Below are 24,108 nucleotides of genomic sequence, written 5' to 3'. Positions count from 1 at the left end.
TTCATGTTGCTGACCAGTTTTCCCAACACTATTTGTTGAAGAGACTATCTTTTTCCCATTAGATATTCTTTCCTGCTTTGTTGAAGATTACTTGACCATATAGTTCAGGTCTTGGGTTTTCTATTCTTTTCCGTTGATCTGTGTGTCTGTTTTTGTGCCAGTACCGTACTGTCTTGATCACTATAGTTTTGTTATATAATTTGAAGTCCAGAATTGTGATGCCTTCAGCTTTGGTTTTCATTTTCAAGGCTGCATTGGCTATTTGGAATCTTTTGTGTTTCCATACAAATTCTAGGATTGTTAGTTCCAACTCTATGACAAATGAAATAATAGAGTTAGAACTTGTATAAGGATTGCGTTAAATGTGTAGATTGCTTTGGATAGTATAGATACTCTCACAATATTTGTTCTTCCAATCCATGAACATGGAATGTTTTTCCATTTCTTTGTGTCATCTTCAGTTTCTTTCATCAGTGTTCTATAGTTTTCAGAGTACAGATCTTTCATTGGTTTGGTTAGGTTTATTCCTAGGTATTTTATGGGTTTTGGTGCTATTGTAAATGGGATTTATTCCTTGATTGCTCTTTCTGCTGCTTCATTATTGGTATGTAGAAATGCAACATATTTCTGTACATTGATTTTGTATTTTGAGACTTTACTGAATTCATGTATCAGTTTTAGCAATATTTTGGTGTGGTCTTTCAGGTTTTCTACAGAGTATCATGTCATCTGCAAATAGCCAAAGTTTGACTTCTTTCTTGCTGATTTAGATGCTTTTATTTCTTTTTGTTGTCCTATTGCTGATTACTTCCAATACTATCTTAAATAACAATGGTGAGAGTGGACATTCCTATCTTATTCCTGACCATAGAGGAAAAGCTTTCAGTGTTTCCCCATTGAGAATATTAGCTGTGGGTCTTTCATATATGGCCTTTATAATGTTGAGGTATGTTCCCTCTATCCCTTCTTTTTTGAGGGCTTCTTTTTTTTTTTTTTTAATCAAGAATGGATGCTGTACTTTGTCAAATGCTTTTCCTCCATCTTTGAGGGGATCATATGCTTCCTAACCATTCTTTTATTAATGTGGTATATCACATGGATTGATTTGCAAAAACTGAACCACCCTTGAAGCCCAGGAATAAATCCCACTTGGTAAATAATTCTTTTAATATACTATCGGATTTGATTTTCTATTATCTTGTTGAGAATTGTTGCATCCATGTTCATTAGTGGTACTGGTCTCTAATTCTTCTTTTTAGTGAGGTCTTTGATTGGTTTTGTAATCAATGCTGCATCTACAATGCTGGCCTTGTAGAATGAGTTTGGAACTTTTACTTCCATTTCTATTTTTTGGAATACGTATTAACTCTTCTTTAAGTGTCTGGTAGAATTCCCCTAGGAAGTCATCTGGCATTGGGATTTGTCTCTTTGGGAGACTTTTGATTACCCATTCAATTTCTTTGTTGGTTATGAGTCTATTCAAATTTTCTATTTCTTCCTATTTCAGTTTTGATAGTTCATAAATTTCCAGGAATTTATCAATTGCTTCCAGATTGTCCAATTTTTTGGCATATAATTTTTCATAATATTCTCATAGAAATCTTTGTGCTTTTGTAGTGTTGGTTGTGATCTGTCCTCTTTCATTCATGATTTTATTTATTTGGGTCCTTTCTCTTTTCTTTTTCACAAGTCTGGATAGGAGTTTACAATTCTTTCAAAGAACCAGCTCCTAGTTTCATCAATCCATTCTACAATTTTTTTGTTTTTTGTTTCTATAGCATTTATTTCTGCTCTAATCTTTATTATTTCCCTTCTTCTGTTGGCTTTAGGCTTTGTTGTTCTTTTTCTAGCTCCTTTAGGTTTAAGGTTATGTTGTGTATTTTAAGATTTGTCTTGCTTCTTGAGGTAAGCCTGTATTGCTATATAATTCCTTCTGACCACTTTTGTGTCATCCCAAGGATTTTGGACTGTCATGTTTCATTTTTATTTGCTCCTGTGTATTTTTTTATTTCTTCTTTAGTTTTCCGTTTAACCCATTCATTCTTTAGTAGGATGCTCTTTACCCTCTATGTATATGTGGTCTTTCCAATTTTTTTTCTTGTGGTTGACCTCAGGTTTCATAGCATTATGGTTAGAAAATAGGCATGGTATGATTTCAGTCTTTTTGTATTTGTTGAGGTCTGATTTGTGATCCAGTAAGTGATCTATTCTGGAGAATGTTTCATGTGCACTCAAAAAGAATGCATATTCTGTGCTTCAGGATGAAATGTTCTGAATATATCTATTAAGTTCAACTGGTCCGTATCATTCAAAGCCATTATTTCCTTGTTGATTTTTTTGCTTAGATGATCTGTCCATTGCCATAAGGGAGGTATTAAAGTCCCACTATTATTGTATTATTATCAATGAGTTTCTTTATGTTTGTTATTAATTGATTCATATATTTGGGTGCTCCCAAGTTGGGAGCATAAATATTGACAAACGTTAAATCTTCTTGTTGGATACACCCCTTTATTATGATATTGTACTCTTCATCATCTCTTATTACAATGTTTGGTTTAAGAGTTAGTTTGTCTGATAGGATTATCGCTACTCTGGCTTTCTTTTGATGTCCATTAGCATGACAAATGGTTCTCCATCCCTTCACTTCAATCTGCATGTGTCTTTAGGTCTAAAATCAGTCTCTTATCAGTAGCATATAGATGGGTCTTATTTTTTTATTCATTCTGATACCATATGTCTATTCAATGGAGCATTTAGTCCATTTACATTCAGAGTGATTACTGATAGATATGAATGTAGTGCCATTGTATTACCTATAAAGTCATTGTTTCTGGAGATTTTCTCTTTTCCCTTCTTTGTTGCTTTCAGTCTTTCCCATTCAAAGAGTCCCCTTTATATTTCTGGCAGTGCTCATTTTATGGTCATAAACTCCTTTAGTTTTTGTCTGGCTGAGAAACTGTTTATTTCTGCTTCTATTCTGAATAAGAGCCTTGCTGGACAGAATATTTCTGGCTGAATATTTTTTTCCCATTCAGTGCACTTAATATATTATGCCACTTTCTTCTGGTTTGTTAAGTTTCTGTGGATAGGTCTGCTGGTCACCTTATTTGGCTTCCCTTGTTAGTTAGGGATTTCTTTTCCCTTGCTGCTTTTAGGATTTTTTCCTCATTTTTGCGTTTTGCAAATTTTACTATAATATGCCTTGGTGTTGGCCTGCTTTTATTGACTTTGATGGGAGTTCTCTGTACCTCATGAATTTGGATATCTGTTTTTTTCTCCAGATTGGGGAAGTTTTCAGCTACAGTTTGATCAAGTAAAACTTCTGCCCCTTTTTCCCCTCTTTTCTTCTGGGACTCATATGCTATAAACGTTATTACACTTTATAGAGTTGCTGAGTTCTCTAAGTCTACATTTGTGATCCAGTATTTATCTTTCTCTCTTCTTTTCAGCTTCATTATTTTCCATAATTTTATCTTTTATATTTCTGATTCATCCCTCTGATTCTTCCATCCTTGTGGCCATTACATCCAGTTGGTTTTGCATCTCAGTTATAGCAATTTTTTATTTCAGCCTAACTAGATTTTAGGTCTTTTATCTCTGTGGTAAGTAACTCCCTGGTATTTTCTGTTTTTCTCATGCACAGCTAGTATCCTCATGATTATTGTTTTAATTCTGGATCAGGCATATTACTTAGATATGTTTCAATTAGATCCCTGGATGTGACTTTTTCTTGTTCTTTCTTTTGGGATGAGTTGTTCTGACTTGGCAATTTTTCTAGGTCTCTGTCTTCTACTCTGTTATGAAAACCTGTTGTGTTTCATGCTCCTGAGAGTAATGACTTTATTAAGAAGGGATCCTATACTGTCCAGGGCCTAGTGCTTCAAGAAGTGTTTCTGATGTATGCTATGTGCACTCTAGTGTTGTGTTTTGGCTGCTCTTTTCCTCAAGTCAGTCCTTTGCAAAGTTTCTCCTTGCCTACAGTGGGGAGTGTTTGGACCTTGTCCAGCGTGTGGTAAATTCCAATTGGGTGTGCTTTGGTCTGCCTGTTAAAATAAGCCTGATCTTATTTCCACTAGAGTTGAAGCTTCGTGGCACTCTATGGTTAGTAGACTTGGTGCATATTGGGGGTGGGGAGGTATTTGTGCTGGTCTTCTAGGGGAGGGTCCTATCACTGCTCTACCTCTCAGGCACCCCTCCCTAGTAAAAAAGCATCTGCAGAGTGCAGGGGGATAGGACTTGGCATAAGTAGCTGAAGTCTTCACTGTGGGTGCTGTGCTGCTCACCGAAGTCCCTTCATGCTGGTGGGTGGATAAAAATGGCACCAGTCCTCTCTGTCCTCTTTGGAGAAGGGAGTTCATGCGTCCCACTGTCCAGGAAGCTCTCACAGAAGAGTGAACAATCTCCCCTCATTTGTCCCTGGCATCCCTCAGCTCTCTGCCTTCACCCTGTCTGTGTCTGCACTGTCTACCCACCTGGAAGCACAGTGCACCTGTGTTTTATGTCAGGCACATCAGCTGAGTTTCAAAACTCCAAATTTGAGGAACCCAGCACAGCACAGACCCATGCTGATCCTTGGGGCGGGGTGGTGGAGGTGGGGGGTAGGGTCTTACCATGCTGGGACTGGTGCCATTTTGTCTCAGAAGGGAAGTCACATGAAGGTGCAGGAGGTTGGAGTTTAGAATAAAACAGCAAAAAGCCAGCATCCAAGTTAACTGCCCTCAGCAGGTGTTTTTACCCCTATGCTAATGAATGGGGTAGTGCAATGGTGACCACTGGCTCTTTTGTCCCCTGAGAGGCAGTGCCACCTCTCTTGCATACACTCCAAGAACAGGAACTATCTCTCCCATTGCAACCCAGGGAATTCTCACAGGGAATTCTCACACCATACTATCTGCTCCCAGAATTCTCTCCTCCCTTCCCACAGAAGCACTGCTATGCCCACTGGGCTCCATAAAGCACAATATAGATTTCTATAACTTCTGTCTTTGTGTTCTGCTGGTCATAAAATCTCACAATAATCAGCCCCTCTTATTTTCTCAGTCAATGCTTTTGGGGAAGTGTTTTTCTTATGTAAAAACTGTGCTCGTTCTCTCTCTCTCTCTGTCTTTCTCTTTTTTTCACCTCCTACCTTCCACAATGTGGCCTCTTTTCTCCCTTTAGGTATACGGATTGTTCCCTCGGTCCATTGATTTCTCAGTCATTGTTTGGAATGATTTGATATTTATCTAGCTATGTTCAAGGGAGGAGGCAAGTATAGGGTTACCCTACTATTCTGTTATCTTAACTCTTCAACATTTGCTGATTATTTAACATGGAAAAAGCAGCTGCCCTGTTTGCTTCCCAGGGTGGCTATGGGGACAGCATATGTGATATAACCATAACAAGGAAGCCCAGATAACCCATCTATTATCCCCAGAGCCATAGGAATAGTGCTTATATACTGTGGTGTTGCTCCCAGAGATGGAAACTGAGTTGCTTAAGCATCAATCTGGCTGAAATCTGAAGGAGTGTACAAAGTGAGTAATCCATTTTCCCCAACATAAGAGTGTTAGTGCTATCTGTCTGGCTGACTACTTCTATCTCCCTTTTGGGCAGTCCCTAGAATCCTGCTATTTTTCTCCAGATCCTTTGCAGTCTCCTTGGGAAGATCCTCTCCACCCTCACTGATCTGTTCCTGGCTGACTTCTGTCTCTGAGGACATACTTTTTGGCTGTTAATGGGCCTCTACAACTTGAAACTCCAGTTTCCCTACCAACATTCAGAGTCTGTCCATAAATATACCTGGATGAATTAAATACTGTTGTCATCACTTTTAGATTACTTATAATCAGCTGGAGTGTGAAGCAATGTGAGTCTAGACCCACTTTTCTGCTTGTTCCCATTAACTTTTGGATCTCAGGTCCTGGTCAGACTTTCCATGGTCAGAGCTGTCTTTCAGGTCCTCAGGTATAGAGTTGATGGACTACGCTTTTGTTTTAGCCAATGTTAAGTGAGACTACCATTCAAATTTATCCTAAGTGAAGGATCATATGGTGATGTGTGCACAACCCAAATATAAATTAAAATATATAAAATATAAATTAAAATGAAACTCAAAGAGACATTATAGCAAATTGCTTAAACATGTAGGATTTAGAATCAAATAGAGTTGGATTTAAATCCTTGTTCCACCATTCCAAGCTGTGTGAGCACAGATAAGTTACTCATATTCTTGGTAAAATTGAAATAATGCAAAAAGAACTGTCTTATTCGGTCATTCGAAGGGCTAAATGAGGTAGAGAGAGTAAAATTCTTAGCCCAGTGCCAGACACATTATAAGCCTTTGTGGTTATCTTAATTCTTAAGATTATTTTTCTTGGAGTTTGGACCTTTGTATAGTATTTTTGAACTTTGACTGTTTCATACAATAATTCTCAGAATTCTTACTTTTATGAGAACTGTACAGTTAATAATATATTTTCTCATATACAATAATATTTTGTTCTCACAACTACACAATGTAGTGAAGTTTTCTTATTCTCATCTAAGAGATGAATTAACTGAAGTCAGGAGTTGATCCCATCTCCAGTCACACAGACTTGGCAGAGATGGGACTTGTCCTGAGGCTGGCTGAATTCTACTCATGATACTAATGCAGGATAGTCAGAAAAAAGGGAGGCAGGGACAACTCCCCCTGCCTGCCCACCCCCACCCCCACCCTAAGAGGAAACCACCTTTAAAAGGATTTTACAAGGAGCCTTCCACCCTTTGTGTCCCCCACCCTCCACCCCATGAAAGGTAGATGACAAAAATCTGGTTGGGTGATAAGCACAAAGGAGGGTTAAGCAGATTAAAATAGCCTGCCAACAAGTCCACAAAAAGCCTTAACCTTAGAATCTGGTGGCAACTCCTTTGTGCCCCCTCCATCTTTGGGAGCTTTGTACTCTCAATAAACTTTCTTTGCTGCCTACCACTGTTGTCTGGTCTACGTTTTCATTCTTTGAAGCAGGATGACCAAAAACCACAGGAATTAAGGGAAAAGAAATCCTGTAACAATACCGCAGTTGGAGAGTATAAAAGACAAGTGGTCTAATATTTGTGTAATAGGAGTCCTAGAAATACTTTTCATTTGTCCCCAGAGCTATCCCCTGTATCTCTATTTAGAATTAGAATCACTACAGATGATGGTGGCATATGAAATCAACTTTTGAAGATAATTAATGTGCTTATAACTAATAAGCTTTCTTGGCAAGATTTTGGAACATGATAGAATTATTTCCATACTGTTAAGGAAAACGTTTCCTTTGTGTCCCCTGTGTGTTTTCTCAATACCCTACTATAACACTACTTCATGTCTGACACTTCTGGTTCCCAAACATGTGGGAGTTTTTCTCTGCCAAGCAATTCTGTGACACTAGCTAGATGTCCAGCAATGTAACTCAATTCTGACACTATCTATATGAAGTTGGTGTAGACTCCAGGTTGAGGGCTCAGTCCTACAAGACTGCACCCCCCCCCCCACTCACACACACAATTTAGACTCCAGTGGCAAGTCTAGGTTATCACCTGTGCCTCTGATTAACTGGCTATAAATTGGAGGTTCCCACAACCCCCTCCTGAGGTTTGACTAATTTGCTAGACAGGGGCTCATAGAACTAAGTTATTCGACTTACTAGATTACAATGTTGGGGAAGGGAGAGTTTTCCTCTACCCTTCAAGATTCTTCTGGCTAATCTAAGAATTAAGACATGAGATAAGTTAACAGGAGAAAATCAAATTTAATTATGAATGTACAGGGAATCCCCATATACAATGAGACTCTATAGAAGGGCAAAATATGGTATAAATGTCATCCTCAACTAAAGAGAAGGGCATAGGAAGAACTTCAAAGGAAAGGAAGACAATTTACAGGATAAATGGAAAGAGTAAATGTTTAGTAAACAAATGTTTGCTAGGCCATCCAGAAACAATGGGACATCTAGAGGACTTCTGTCATACAGGCCTTGCTAGGTTTCTCCTGTCTACCATGGCTAGTTCACATCTTAATGTAATTATCTACAGTGATGGCTCTTTTCCGGGAACAAATCCTCTATCCAAATTCTTTTAGGCAGTTAAGTGGAAGGTTCAGGTTTCTTCCTGAGTCTCTTGGGCCTTGATTATTTTCAGCTCAAAATAACTGGCATACCAAATGGCACATCATGGGTTGACTCTTTCTGAACCCCTACACTAGTTTATTATAGAAGGACATAATTCAGGACAGCCAGATGGAAGAGATGCATAAGACAAAGCATGTGAGGAATGGCATGGAGTTTCCATATACTGTCTGGGGGCACCAGTCTCCTGGCACCTCTACCTGTTCACCATCCTGGACACTCTCCTTTTGAGACGTTTATGGAGGTGTCATGACATTGATAAGACTGATTAGTTTACTGGCCGTTGATGATTAAGTTGAGCTCCAGTACATCTCCTATCCCTAGAGGTCAGAGGTAAGCTGAAAGTTCCAACAGTCTAATCACTTGGTTGGTTCCCCTGGCAACCACCACTTCCTCATCCCTAAGGGTTTTCCAAAAGTCACCTCACTGACATAAACTCAGGTGTGGTTGAAAGGGACTTGCTATGAATAACAAAAGACTCCCATTTCACCTTCATCTCTCTGGAACTATTTCAGGAACTAGGAATAAAACTAAATACTATATCAAAGATGTCCCTATTGCTCCTATATAGGAAATTGCAAGGGCTTTAGGAGAGGTGTGCAAGAGACAGTGAATAAAGATCAAATATATATATCTTGTTAGAAACCACAATATCATATGTGCAGAGTGTTAAGAAATATTGAGATAATAGTTGTGAGAGGTTGGAAAAACTTAAAAGAAAAAGAAAAGAAAGAGGACCAAAATGGAGTCATTTATGTTATGCCCCACCGAGACTCGGTACTAACCTCAGCCTCTTAAAAGAGTGAAATTTTAAACATATCAGTCTGGAATTTTCTGATCATCACTAGTGAGGTAATCTGCATGCTATGAACCCCTGCCATCCCCTACGGTAAAGGGACCTTGTCTGAAATAATCCCTTCTTTTCTTTTGTTAACAACTTCCTCCCCTCACTTGCCTTCTGCTATAAAACCTTTCCATTTATACAGTTTCTCAGAGCTCCTTTTACTTGTTAGATAGGATTTTGCCCCATTCATGAATCATTGAACAAAACCAATTAGATCTTTACATTTACTCAGTTTAATTTTGCTTTTAAACATTACAAAAAATGAAAATCTGGCCCTGTCACATCCCCGCTTACAACCTTTTAATTCGGTGGTTCTCAATTGTACCTATACCTCACCCAGGAAGCTTTAAAAAAGACTAACTCTTGGATTTAACCAACCTGAGGTCCTGATTTAATTGGTTAGGTAAGGCCTAGGTATATCCCTTTAAAATCCCTGGGCCACCTGCCCCAAGATCACTTGGGATGCTTGTTAGAAATGCAGGCTCCAGGGCCATACCCTAAGTCCAGTGAACCAACCTCTGCTGTACATATGGGATTACTTTATTAAAATGCATATGCTGCTTGTGTGGCTATTTGGAATGAGATTCTGCATTTCTAATGATTTCTTGCTCTGGGAACCACACTCTGAGTGGCTTTCTTGTTTTTGATGACCTTGACAGTTTAGAGGTGTACTCGTCAGGTGTTTTGCAGAATGTCCCTCAATTTGGACTTGTCTGGTGTTTTCTCATTATTAGACAGAGGTTTTGGGTTTTGGGGAGGAAGACCATAGACAAAGTGCCCTTTTCATCACATCATACCAAGGGTATACACTACCAACATGATTTCTCACTATTGATGATGACCTTGATAACATGGCTGAGATAGTATTTTTCAGATTCGAAATGATTCTAATGAGAATAAATTTTAAGATCCTCTGATGTACCACAAAAGATTCAAACTGCTTAGTGCATTATGAAGAACCCTCAGAGAGGGTTGCACTTTAGGCTGCATAAGTAACAAACTGCTTAAAATTGACCTACCCTCTATACATACACACACGCACTCACACACACACACACACACACAGCCCAGATGCCATTCCCTTCCTTCTTCAAAGAAGTTATCAGGTTACACTTCAGCTCACATATCATCTGCACCCTGCCTCCACATTCTCTCTCTGCATCTCAACTCTCACTGCTTCCTCAATTCTATCACTAACTCTGTTTGATTGAAATTAACCTTTTATGCTTCTCTCTTTCATAATAGAATATTAGTTTTGCAAGAACAGGGACTTTGAAGTGTTCATCCTATACCAACAGTACATAGTATTGTAGAGAATCAATAAATATTTGTTAAATTATGTGCCAAACCCAAACCTAATCATAAATATCAAAGAAAATTACCCACCCTTTGAAGGTCTATTTCTCCTACTCAAATTTATGAAATTAAATAATGGCACTGTCAAGTTAGAAGTGTTTGAAAGGGCTAGAAATTCTCAGTGCTCTATACTGTCACAGTCTTATTATTACCGAGCATTCCACCAGTCTTCCTAATGTTTGTGGGTTTTGTCTTGTTTTTTTTTTTAAGTTCCTCTTCCAGCCAGTAGTTTGCTCAAAAACATAAACCAGCACTGGGAAGGCTTCGGTTGTCATTATTAATTCCAGCACCATTGTTACATTTCAAAAGAGGATGCAAGCAGGCTTGGGCATGTGAGCAGTTGGGTGGTTTCACTGGAGGTGGCTGTCAGAAAGCTGAATTGAGAGCATCGATCAGCGTGGTGCCCTTTTGAATCCAGCCTTCAAGGTTACAGCCAACCCCCCTTAATGGGGCAGCGCAAAGGGCAGAGAAAGCAGCTTTTCACGTAGCGGCTTCATCCATCACACTCCTCACCAGCAAATAGAGACTGATGAGGGATCTCAGTGCATAGGGCAGGGGTGTTCACACTCTACTTACTGTGCTCACTACCTCTCCCATCTTACCCCAGACATCTCCTCTGAGATATTTGCTTTGGAAGGCAAATATTGAACCCTGCTGCCACTGACTTTTTCATTAAATGCTTGGTTCCTCGATATAAATTCTTTGCTTAATTACTTTCTTTCATTTTCCATCTGAAATTAAGGAGCAAATTTAGTATTGTGGAAATTCACTTTGATTCCAAATACCCCTCTTGCCCAGGTATTGTTCTTAAATAAATCTGGAGTCATTTGGTATTCCAGATCTTTCCTGGCTGAGGCAAAGGCTCCCCTGGGCCGGAAGTCTGTGTGATTCACAAAGGCATTCAGCCTAGAGATGGCTCCCCTGTTTTTGCCTCCCTCTGAACTTCTTGCACAGGCTACCTGGACTGCTTGGAGGATTCTGCCCAGCTGTGCACACTGGGGCATCTTTTGTAAGTCCCAAACCCGGGTTTTGCTCACTGTGCACCCACGCATCTCCTTCAAATAGAATGAATCATTCTGGGACAAATGAAGAAGAGTTTGGGTGGTGGGCTCTGGCTCTGGTTTCCAAGCCCACAGCTCCGAAGAGCTGGGATTCAACCTACACAGCTATACCCCCTCCTCCACTGCCTGGAGAAGAGAACTTTTATTAATCATGCAACAATGTTTTGCAATTTGAAAAAGCCTCACATGCCTGCGTCATGCTAGGCCTTTAAAAGTGCCGGTGAGTTACAAGATGATTCCCGCTGTTACTCAGCAGCACAAGATCACAAAAATACCAAACTTGCTGCAAGGAGCATCTCGCAGCATTTGCCCACCATGATCTCTTAAAGCCCATCTGTTTCTCTCCCCAGGTGCCTTAGGTGTAATTCAGTGATTCTCGATGCTACCCACACATTAGAATCACTATGGAGATGTTAAACCATAATTCACTTTCAAGAATTTTGACTCAGCTGGTCTAGAAAGGACCCCTGGTAATAGTAGTTTTTGAGAGCTCTCCAAGTGATCCTAATTGAAACTAATGTTGAGAACTACTGAACAGCATCCTTCCCAAATCCTTTTCTGGGACACGGAACTTTCTTCTATTGAGTACCCCCCAAGTCATCAGCTACACTTAGATGCCACTACTAACCTCTTTTTTTCCTCATCAGAAACTAGAACTTTTCAAATCAGTATGACTTTTTTCTTAAGGGTATTGTCCAGTTTCTGAAGCCTATACCTATGTTTAGTGAATCCCCACTCCTCTCTATCCCATACAAATTTTAGGGAATCAGGGCTTACCTTCCACATGGAGGCTGAAATGCTATATACTCATTTTCCCAGCCTCCCCTGTGGTCAAGCAGAGTTAGGTGTTTCATCAGTCAGACCCCAGCCTTTGACTTGGGAGTCATTAAGGCGAAGGAGGAAGGATTCAGGATCTTTTGGTGAAGGAGGAGTCGGTGCCCAAAGTCGGGGCCAGTGGTAACAGGATGCAAGCTGCCGTATCCCATGCATTGCAGCTGCAGGGCGTGTTCTCACCTAGCCTGTTCCACAATGTGACTTTCATTCTGTTTCATGGCTGCATTCCCAAACATGCTTCTCTCCATGATTCTGTGAGCATGTAGTACCCCTTTGACAAATTCCTTTGCAGAGTTAGTCTCTGTTTATAACTAAGAACCCTTTGTCCTTCCATAAGGGATGTTGCACACTATTCTCAGTCACCTCCTTTGGAATGAAAGTTGTACTCCCTAGCCTTCTGATAGAATTCTAGAGATTGGGTTTGAAACTTTCCATTTCCATTCACTTAATTTCCATTTGTCCTTCAAGTTCTAATGAATGGGCAGTATGGCCAATTAGCTTTCATTTTAATTCTCTATTGGTGGTAGAACTCAGGTTAAGCCTCCCCTAGACTGGCCAATGCCTTCATTCTCTCCACTGAGCTGTCCCTGATACTAACCACAGAATGGCTATATCATCAAAACAGCAGCCACATTATGTAGACTTTGTACCATGACTGGAGTATACCAACCGTGGAAATAGACCTCTCTTCTAAAATAATGGGTAAGATTTACTAATATTCTTTATTCACATTAGCTGAGAGAAGTAAGAAATGAATCTAACTGCTTCATGAGGGTTCTGTTAGTGGATACCCACCCAGGGTAATTATGAACAGCACCCTGAGGTGAAGGAGTTCAAAGGGAAGCTACCATCATATGGTCTATCTCAAAGCCTTCCTCCAACCATGCTTTGGTGAAGGCTGAATCATAAAAACCATGGAGTAAAGCTTTACAAAGTACAATTCCCCTGGGAAAGTTTCATCATGGATAGGGGCAATTTTTATGCTTATACCCCACCAAAGAACCTTAATTCCAGTGTCACAGTGAATCCCTGATTTGTAACTCAAATATCTAACACATACTCAAGCACTCAACACAGATGATACTCACCCCAGTCATGCCAGCTACAAGTGATATATTCTGTGACTAATCCCCCAAAGTCCTAGCTTTTTCTTTTGCAGATTTCTTTGGGAAGTTTGATAAAAGCTGGGGAAAAATGTACTCTGATGACAGAAGGCTTCTGTCATTCTGTAGTTCCTTCACATAGAGTATTGGCAAGCATTTGCAATCTTCATAATTCTAGGAAATACTATTTTTCTCAGAGGTTTTGGTTGCTGGGTATTATGGACTAAATGTCTGTATCACTCTGAAATTCACATGTGACTTCACATGTGAATGCCTTAACTGCACCCACCCCTCCACGGCTGGTGTTTGGAGATGGGGCCTTAATTATGGTTAAATTAGTTTATGAAGGTAGAGTCTTCCTGATGGGATTAGTGGCCTTATCAGGGAGAAAAAGAGATCACTCTCCCTGTCCTCTATCCTGTGAGAGCACAGTAAGAAGGCAGCCATCTGCTAGTCAGGAAGAGGACCCTCACCAGAGCTCAACCATGCCGGCACCCTGATCTTTGACTTCCCGCCTTCAGAACTGTGAGAAAATACATTTTTATTGTTTAAGCCATCCAGTCTACGGTAATTTGCTGTGGCAGCCCAAGCAGACTAATACACTAAGTGGTAAACTGATAGACAAGTGACATTGGAATCCAAAAGTGGATCCCACAGAAAGAAATGATTCACTGGTGCTCACAGGAGAGTTAGACTCTGTGTTGTTTTTTTCTTTTGAGGGCAAAGACAGTGTGCTTACAGTATTTGGATCCTGAATATTTGGGTTAATGCTTGGCTCGTAGAAGATATTCAACAAATATTTATGAATTAAACAATAAGTGAGTGAGTGGCTGGCTGGATGGGTGGAAGGGTAAAACCAAATGAAGGGAAGGAATGGAGGGAACAACACTGACCCTCCCAAGGATGTAATTAATAAATGAGATTAAACGTGCCTCTTATGGATTTTGATATGATAGTTTCAGAGCCTAAGGCTTTGACTTTCCATGTCAAGGACTTTTCAACTTTTGCTATATCAGAAAGATTACTGGTCCTGGAGACAAAATAGTTAATACTCTCAGATTTGCCTCTGTGTTGCATTATGTACTCAGTCATGCATTTCATCTCGCAGCACTCCTGCTTTTATATCCATAAAATAATTGAGATAAATTAGCTACTGTCTCTGAGGTCTTCCAACACTAATATCCCAAGATTGTACTAGTTACTGCAATTGCAAAGTGAAAATGCAAACTTGAAGATTATTACATTATTAGAAATTAATGCCATCATTTGAATTTTACACACACACACACACATATATACTTTATTTATAATCATTTTTCTATAGGTTTGACTTTTTTAAAAATTCAGTTTACTTTTGAATTGTAACCATTAATGATATTCATCTAGAAAAGAAAGTAGGACTAATAATGCCAGCTGTAGGGAAAAGAGAATCTTTTCAACAAGTGATGTTAGAACAACTGGATATTTATGTAGGAAAGAAATGAACTTTAAGCCCTACCTCATGTGGTAGTTCAAAATATGTCTGCAAATTCTTTGGTACTCCTCCATTTTTAAAAGTGTGAATTAATCCCCCTTCCCTTGAGTGTGGAGACTCATTTGTAATGCATAGAATTAAGCAGAATGGTAGTGTGTAGCTTTAGAAACTAAGTTATAAAAAATAAATTGGTTTCCCCCTCATTCATTCTTGCTTAGATCATTTGCTCTGGGGGAAGCCAACAGCAATGCTAGCAGGACCACCAGACAGCCCTGCAGAGAATCTTCTTTAGTGAGGAACTGACACCTTCTGCCAGTAGCCATGTGGGTGAGCCATCCTGAAAGCACATCATTCTGCCTGGGCAGACTCCTGATGACTGCAGCCATGACTAGTAGTTTGCCTGCAACCTCAGAAGCCCTGAGCCAGAATCGCCCAAGGAAGCCAGGCCCAGATTTCTGACTCTTAGAAACTGTGTGAGATAGTAAATGTTTGTTGTTTTAGCTGCTAAATTTTAGAGTAATTTGTTATGCAGCAATAAATAACTAATACACCTCATAATATACATTAAAAAGCAAAATGAATCATAAACCAAAATGTAAAAGTTAAAACTGTTAAGACTTACAGAAGAAAACAAAGGAGAAAATTTTTGTAATCTTGGAGTAGGCAAAGATTTCTTAAAATACACAAAACATGAACTACAAATGAAAACTTTCATAAATTGGGCTTTATTAAAATTATTAACATATGGTCTTCAAAAGACAATTAAAAATAAAAAGACAAGCCACAGATTAGGATAAAATATTATGTATTTTTTTCAAAAATAAAATATGTATATATTTTAAAAGTCTTGTATCTAGAATAAAGAACTCCTACAACTCAGTAATAAGGCAAACCCATCTCAGCTTTTAAATTTTTTATTTAAATTCAATTTAATTAACATATAAAGTATTATTAGTTTCAGACGTAGAATTTAGTGATTTGTCAGTTGCATGTAACACCCAGTGCTCATTCCAGCAAGTGTCTTCCTTAACGCCCACCGCCCAGTTACTCCATCCCACCACCCACCTCACCTCCAGTGACCCTCAGTTTGTTTCCTATAGTTAAGAGTCTCTTAAGGTTTGTCTCCTTCTTTTTTTCATCTTATTTTATTTTTCCTTCCCTTCCCCTATATTCATCTGTGTTTTTTCTTAAATTCCACATATGAGTGAAATCATATGGTATTTGTCTTTCTCTGACTTATTTCACTTAGCATAATGCCTTCCAGTTCTATCCAAGTTGTGCAAATGGCAAGATTTCTATCTTTTTGATGGCTGAGTAATAGTCATATACATATATAGTCATATACATATCTATGTATATATACACATACATATACCTATAGTTATATATATATATATATATATATATATATATATATATATATATATATATCTCACATCTTATTTACCCATTCATCTATCGATGGGCATCTGGCCTCTTTCCATATTTTGGCTATTGTGGACATTGCTGCTATAAACATTGCAGTGCATGTGCCCCCTCAAATCACTATGTTTGTATCCTTTGGATAAATACCTAGTAATTTCTGGGTCTTAGGATAGTTCTATTTTTAACTTTTTAAGACACCTCCATACTGTTTCCTAGAGTGGCTATACCAGTTTGTATTCCCACTAACAGTGTAAGAGGGTTTCTCTTTCTCCACATCTTTGCCAACATCTATTATTTCCTGAATTGCTAATTTTAACCATTCAGTATGAGGTGGTATCTCATTGTGGCTTTGATTTGTATTTCCCTGGTGGTGAGTGATATTGAGCATTTTTCATGTGTCTGTTGGCCATTTGTATGTCCTCTTTAGGAAAATGTCTGTTCCTGTCTTCTGCTCACTTCTTGACTGGATGATTTGCTTTTGGGGTGTTGAGTTTGATAGGTTCTTTATAGATTTTGGATACTAGCCCTTTATTGGATAAGACATTTGCAAATATCTTCTCCCATTCTGTAGGTTGCCTTTTAGTTTTGTCAACTCTTTCCTTTGCTGTGAAAAAGTGTTTTATCTTGATGAATTCCCAATAGTTCATTTTTGCTTTTGTTTCTCTTGTCTCCAGAGACATTTCTAGTAAGAAGTTGCTGTGGCTAAACTCAAAGAGGTTGCTACCTGTGTTCTCCCTAGGAGAACCTCAAGAATCTTCCTCTAGAGGCTCCTCTAGGATTTTGATGTATTCCTGTCTCACATTTAGGTCTTTCATCTATTTTTTTTTTTTTAAGATTTTATTTATTTGTCGGAGAGAGAGGAGAGCGAGCGAGCACAGGCAGACAGAATGGCAGGCAGAGGCAGAGGGAGAAGCAGGCTCCCCGCCAAGCAAGGAGCCCGATGTGGGACTCGATCCCAGGACGCTGGGATCATGACCTGAGCCGAAGGCAGCTGCTTAACCAACTGAGCCACCCAGGCGTCCCCCTTTCATCTATTTTGAATTTATTTTTGTGTATGTGTAAGAAAGTGGTCCAGTTTCATTCTTCTGCATTTTGCTGTCCAATTTTCCCAACACCACTTGTTGAAGAGACTTTTTTCCATTAGATATTCTTTCCAGCTTTGTTGAAGATTAGTTGACCATATAGTTGAGGGTTCATTTCTTTATTCTCTTCCACTGATCTATGTATCTGTTTTTGTGTCAATACCATATTGCCTTGATGATCATAACTTTGTAATACAACTTAAAGTCCAGAATTGTGATGCCTCCAGCTTTGATTTTCATATTCAACATTCCTGGGGCTATTCAGAATCTTTTCTGGTTTCATACAAATTTTAGGATTATTTGTTCCAGCTCTGTGAAAAACATTGATGGTATTTTGATAGGGATTGCATTAAATGTGTAGATTGCTTTGGGTAGCATAGACATTTTAACAATATTTGTTCTTCTAATCCATGAACATGGAATGTTTTTAATGTGCAAAAGATTTGAACACTTTACAAAGAAGACATATAAATAGCTAACAAGCACATAAAAAGTTTTCAACATCATTGGTTATTGAGGAAATGTAAACTTAAACCACAAGAGACCTCTCATACCTACTAGACTGACTAAAATGTAAAAGACTGATGATATCAAATATTTCTGAGATGTGGAACAACTGGAAGTCTCAGGCACAGCTGTTAGAAAGAGAAAAGGTAACACTACTTTGGAAAACCATTTGACAGTCTTAAAATGTTAAATATACACCTACCATATGACCCACTCCTATGATATTTACCCAAGAGAAGTTAAAACAAATGCCAAATTGTCCACACAAAGACTTATACATGAGTGTTCATAACAACAAAGTATATTGATACATGAAATACTACTCAAAAATAAAAAAGAATGAATTCTTGTTATCAACAGTAAACATAAATAAATCTCAAAATAATTAGGTTGGGTAAAAAAAAGGCAGAGAAAAAAGAATACATATTGTATTATTCTGTTTATATAAAACTTTAGAAAATGCAAACTAACTGGAGTGACAGAAAGTAGATCAGTGGTTGCCTATGGCCAGGAACGGAGAGACAGAAGCGCCACAAAGGGACACAAGAAATCTTCCGGGAGTAGTGGAAATGTTCTGTGCCTTTATTGTGACAATGATTTGATGGTATGTACAGATATCAAGAACCATCAAATCTACACTTGAATACCATCTACTATACATAAATAAAACTCCAGTGGATTTTAAATTAATAATAATGCCCACTTCTTTGCATGTCAGTTGTGATGACCTAATGCTATAGATCTGTAATAATGCAACAGCTTGGAACAGTGACTTGTCACACTGAGAGAGACCCAGTGACCTTGAAGTCCACTGAATCATTCAGTTACCTTCTATATAGAAGGTAACAGTTATTAATTCCTTTCCCCGAAGGTTTAGCTACCCGTCCATTAATTACCCACACATTTCAGGCTGAAGAGTAATAAATAATAACTTCATGATGCTTCTTTAACATCCAGTAATTTTATGTGTGGTTTGTTAAGAGCCCAGCTGACAGTTGACTACTGTAAGTGAACATCCTGGGCTTTGGTTTTAGAAGATGTCCCACTTTCCTTGTCATAGAGCATGTTTACATCAAATTCCTCCAGGCTCACTCAGGTTTTACATTTCCTAGAAATATGTTTTACATCGGAGGCTCTATCGCTCTTGTTTTTCCCTCCTTCAGAAAACTTGATCTGAACCCATTTTATGTCTTAGGTTTTTCTTTCATAGCATATTTCAAACTGTTCCAGAGGCAAGAGCATTTCTGCTCTATTAAAGCAGCTATTCACAAACTTTTCATCACCTAAGACCCACTGTATTATTTTTTTTATCTTGTGGTCCTCGTGTTTTAAAATAATTTTTTAAAAGATATATTTATTGGAGTGCTCAGGCGGCTCATCCTTTCTATAAATCCTATTCTTGATTTCAGCTCAGATCATGATCTCAGGATGTGAGAAGGAGCCCCATGTCAGGCTCCACACTGGGTGTGGAGACTACTTAAGACTCTCTCTCTCTCTCAATCTCTCAATCTGTCTTTTTCAATCTCCCCCTCTCTGAGGGGAAAAAAGTATTTATTTTAGAGAGAGAGAGATTGAGTGTGGGGAGGGGCAGAAGGAGAGAGAGGAAGAGAATCTTTTTTGTTGTTGTTGTTTATTTATTTATTTATTTATTTATTTATTTATTTTATTGACATATAATGTATTATTATCCCCAGGGGTACAGGTCTGTGAATCACCAGGTTTACACACTTCACAGCACTCACCATAGCACATACCTTACCCAATGTCCATAACCCCACCACCTTTTCCCTAACCCCCTCCCCACAGCAACCCTCAGTTTGTTTTATGAGATTAAGAGTCTCTTATGGTTTGTCTCCCTCCCAATCCCATCTTGTTTCATTTATTCTTTTCCTACACCTCAAACCACCCACATTGCATCTCCACTTCGAGGAAGAGAATCTGAAGTAGGCCCCATGCCCAGTGCAGAACCCAACACGGGGCTCAGTCTCACAACCCTGAGATCCTGATCTGAACTGAAATCTAGAGTTAGATGCTTAACCAACTAAGCCACCCAGATGCCCCTAAAAATTTTTTAATAGCAAACTGTACATCTTAAGAAATAGTAACTCCCTCTCCCCCTCATTTTGGGTAATTTTCTAAAGACACGTATGACTAGACATCAGTTAATCACACTAGTTAAGACTAAGGGTTCTGAAGTGAGACCAGCTGGATTTGAATCTTGACTGTACAATTTACTATCTTTGTGATGGAAAAATTATAAATCTTCATAAGCCTCTGCTTTCTTTTCTAGAAAATTAGGATAATAATAGTGGCTATCTTGTGGAGCTGTTATGAGGATTCAGTGAGGTAATTTATGAAGATCTCTTACCATGGGACCTAGAACAGAGAGAACAATAAAAGGTAGTGCTTTGTGTTATTGAACTTTCTGATCAGAATGTGAGGCATTACTGTACTTTTTGGAACAATGATCAAAATAACCATAAGTCCCACTTATTTAGTGGCTGCTATGTACTGGACATCCTACAAATAGAATTCTACTTAATCCCACAACAGTTCAGCCTGATGGGTATTGTTCCCACTTTCCCAATGGGAAAACTTCGAATCAGAGAGGTTAATAACTTACATATGGTCACACAGTGGGAAAATGACTGAGCTGCAAGTTGAACCCAAATCTTTCTGGCTTTAAAATGTATCCATCCTTTCTATATCCTGCTTCTCCAAATAGAATTCTAGTCCACAGCCAAGAAACACATTGTTTAGTTAGACTGTATAATTTGATTTCACACACATGAGCTGTTTCCATCAAGCTTTTTGAAGTCTTGAAAATAATACTCATACCACTCCCTAAAACACATACACACACAATCATACACAGAGCTACCATCATTTTGGGCCCCCTGGGAACTACTGATCTAGATGAATCCAAATTTATGTCCAAACATATAAATTCCCTGCATAGCAGTAAAGTCAAGAAATGCAAGCTCAAACATTCTGCACCACTGGCTTCTCACAGTATAATTAGAGTCTTAGGGCAGTAAGGATAAGCCCTAAGGAAATTTTCATTCTGAGTTAGTCAAGACCACAGCAACTGGAACAGTGCCAGGAATACAGCCCAGGATCTCACACTGGAAGCAAGAAGATAGGTTGAAAGGGAATTGATTGTTTCATGACTTTATATTTGACTTTGTACTTTTTAATACAAATTATTTTTGACTGTGACTCAGAGCTGGATACATGGCTTATGAAAAGTAAGAATCATCTACTCTAAAGCCAGATTTGTCTCTTAGAAGCTTTGGAATGCATTTTAAAATTCTAAGTCCTATAGACTATGTGTCTCTGGGCATCTGCTTTTAGCATTGCAATTTTCCTGAACTTAAAAAAAAAAAAAAAAAAACTGGAGAGGAGGTTTGTGGGGGCTTTTTTGTTGTTGTTGTTGTTGTTGTTATCATTTTAAATGTCAGAAAAGTCAGTGGGGCTCCAAACCAAGTTTTTCTGACATACACTCTCTCAGAGGCCTACCACAGAGGACAAGATGCCTGAGCTGGTGTCATTTAAAGCTTTTGAAAACAGGCAGCTAATTAATACACAGATGAGATGAAGATTTTAAATTATTCATTAATTCAAAAGAAGGTACACTCTGAATATTAAAATGATGGAGTTTCTGTGTGGCCAAATATGGCCTCTCTCCCTAATGGATGAAGCAAGAATTTTGTGAAACCAGTATGGACACCTGACAGCATCCTTGGTCTTGAGCAGCTTCTGGGGGCTCTTTGACTCCTAAAGAAAGAAAATAAGGGTAAAAGAAATAAGTCAGGGGGCAGCCCAGTCAGGATATATGTAAGCCATGCCACCTGAACCTTTACCAAATAGAGAACAGAATTGTGGGTTTAATTTACAAAATACCCATGACAAACATAATTGTAAAAATCATTTGCCAGAAAAATTTACCTATGAAATGTAGATTCTGTGCCTACAAGAGATGCACCCCTCTCCTTAAAGGAAGCCAATCGAGAGATATTGGTCAAGGAGAAAGCAGGTCTTAGCTGAGCACTTGGCCCACAGAACCATACACAACACAATTCCAGGACATTATTCTTTCCTACCTGTGGATTGTTCACAAGCAGGAAAAGAGAAGACAATTCCACATCGCAATATGTTGTGGGGACAGAAAACCCAGTAAAAAAGAAACACCAAGGTAGCATACTCTTAGTGTAATCTGAAGAAATGGGCTGTGCTCTCTTCAGTCCTCACCTTTTAGTTTCTGACTTTAAGGGAGCCTCCCTCATCTCCTGAAAATTCTTGAGGCCTTCAGATGTGGTCTCAGTCCCACCCTAATAAACATTTCTCCATCTCCTTGTCCTCTTCTAAAAGGCTCCCAATCTCCCTTCTCACTCACACCCACTTCTTTTTTTTTTTTTTTAAGATTTTATTTATTTGACAGAGAGCATCACAAGCAGGCAGAGCAGGCAGAGAGACAGGAGGAAGCAGGCTCCCCACCGAGCACAGAGCCCAATTCTGGGCTCGATCCCAGGACCCTGAGATCATGACCTGAGCCGAAGGCAAAGGCTTAACCCACTGAACCACCCAGATGCCCCTCACACCCACTTCTTAAAAGTCATCAGTACCAGCTTCATTGAACTGTTCCACAAACTTGCATTGCTTGTTTCCATGTTCCAGGACACTTGCTAGGCACTGGGGATGCGGTGAAGAAAGAGTAAGTTGTTCTACTGGGATGAGGGGAAAGAGAAGAAAGTTAACACCAGTCCCAGGAAATAAGTAGAGACGTGCAGTGTATGCTGTGGAAGTACACAGGAGAAACCCCGTGTGAGGAGAAACCCTCACTCAGCCTTGGTGGCTGGGGAAAGCTTTCTGAAGGGAGAACCTAAACCAAGTTTTGAAAGACTGGTAGGAAGTGCCCAGAGGTGAGGAATTGGGGAGCCCCTGAGTAAGGAAAGAGCATTCCAGACAGAAGGAACAATATGCTTCTTGCACAGCAGAGTCCTATGCCACTTGGATGTGATATCATGATTGTCCCAATAAGCAGGCATACATCTGTCATTCACATTCCACATTTTATAATCAAGTTCTTTTGGTGAAGGGACAGGTATTCAGTAACTTATTCAAATAATATTTACAGAGCATGTAGTATATGGTGGGTAGTGTGCTAGGTTCTGAAAGCAAAGGGAGATATTTTTGTCATGACTGGTGAAAGAACTCATGCCTAAGTCCATAAATGTAAATGTTTTAAATGATTTTAAATGAGTGAAGGAAATCTATAAAGTGGAATAAGATAGGATGATTAGAGGTAAGAGGAGTTATTATTGGGGGAACAGTGGGAAAATTTTCAGGGTATAAAGACTGGTGTTTTCCCAGATATTGAAAGAAGACAAGGGTGACTGGGTGGCTCAGTTGCTAAGCATCTGCCTTTGGCTCCAGTCATGATCCTGGGGTCCTGAGATCAAGCCCCACATAGGGTTCCCTGCTCAGTGAGCCTGCTTCTCCCTCTCCCTCTGCCTGCTGCTCCCCTGCTTGTGTTCTCTCTCTCTCTCTCTCTCTCTCTCTTCCTCTGTCAAATAGATAAATAAAAAAAATCTTTTAAAAAGCAAGAAAGAAGACAAGAAGGAAAAGACAGAAGCAGGGACTCAAAACTGTTCTCCTGGGACAAAAGAGTCAAAAGAGTCAAAAGAGTCAGGGATTATGTCGAGAGAGTTCTTTGTGGGATCGGAACAAGATGCAGAGGAGTAGCATGTGATTCTAAGGATAGCCTAGAAACAAAATGAAGTCTCAAGTTTCCTAAATTCAATCGAAAAACCAAAGACTTACATCAGCATTTGTGGCTATGTGATTCCATACTCCGAATTAAAATCTAAAGCATATTGAAGGCATAGCTCTTGGGAACAACCCAGCACCTAGGCAGCTGTAACATTTCCTCAGTTTTCTGTAACGTAAGATGAAATGGTGTGCCTAAGGCACTGAGTTAAATGTCATATCCAGGATAAAAGCTGGATTCTCATTCTTTAGCCACCAAACCATGTCTTTTTTTCAAATGGATTGTGCTTTTATCCTTCTTGACTCATTGGACCAGATAGTCATCTCTTCCACAATATGGGAACTATTCTCAGAGAATCGTAGGTTGAAAATCTGGCCTCAAAGAACAGCTCATCATGTTCCTTGGGGGAGCATAATGAACAGCATGGATTCATTTGCAGAGGTTCTCAAGAAAGAACTGAGAGATCAAAGGGCTAAGAGGGGGTCTGCCACGTTTCCCCTTCCTCACTGTTTGTATT

This window comes from Lutra lutra, chromosome 3, assembly GCF_902655055.1.
Source record: "Lutra lutra chromosome 3, mLutLut1.2, whole genome shotgun sequence".
Taxonomy (NCBI): Eukaryota; Metazoa; Chordata; class Mammalia; order Carnivora; family Mustelidae; genus Lutra; species Lutra lutra.
The sequence above is the reverse complement of the archived record's forward strand: the minus strand, read 5'-3'. Positions refer to the sequence as shown.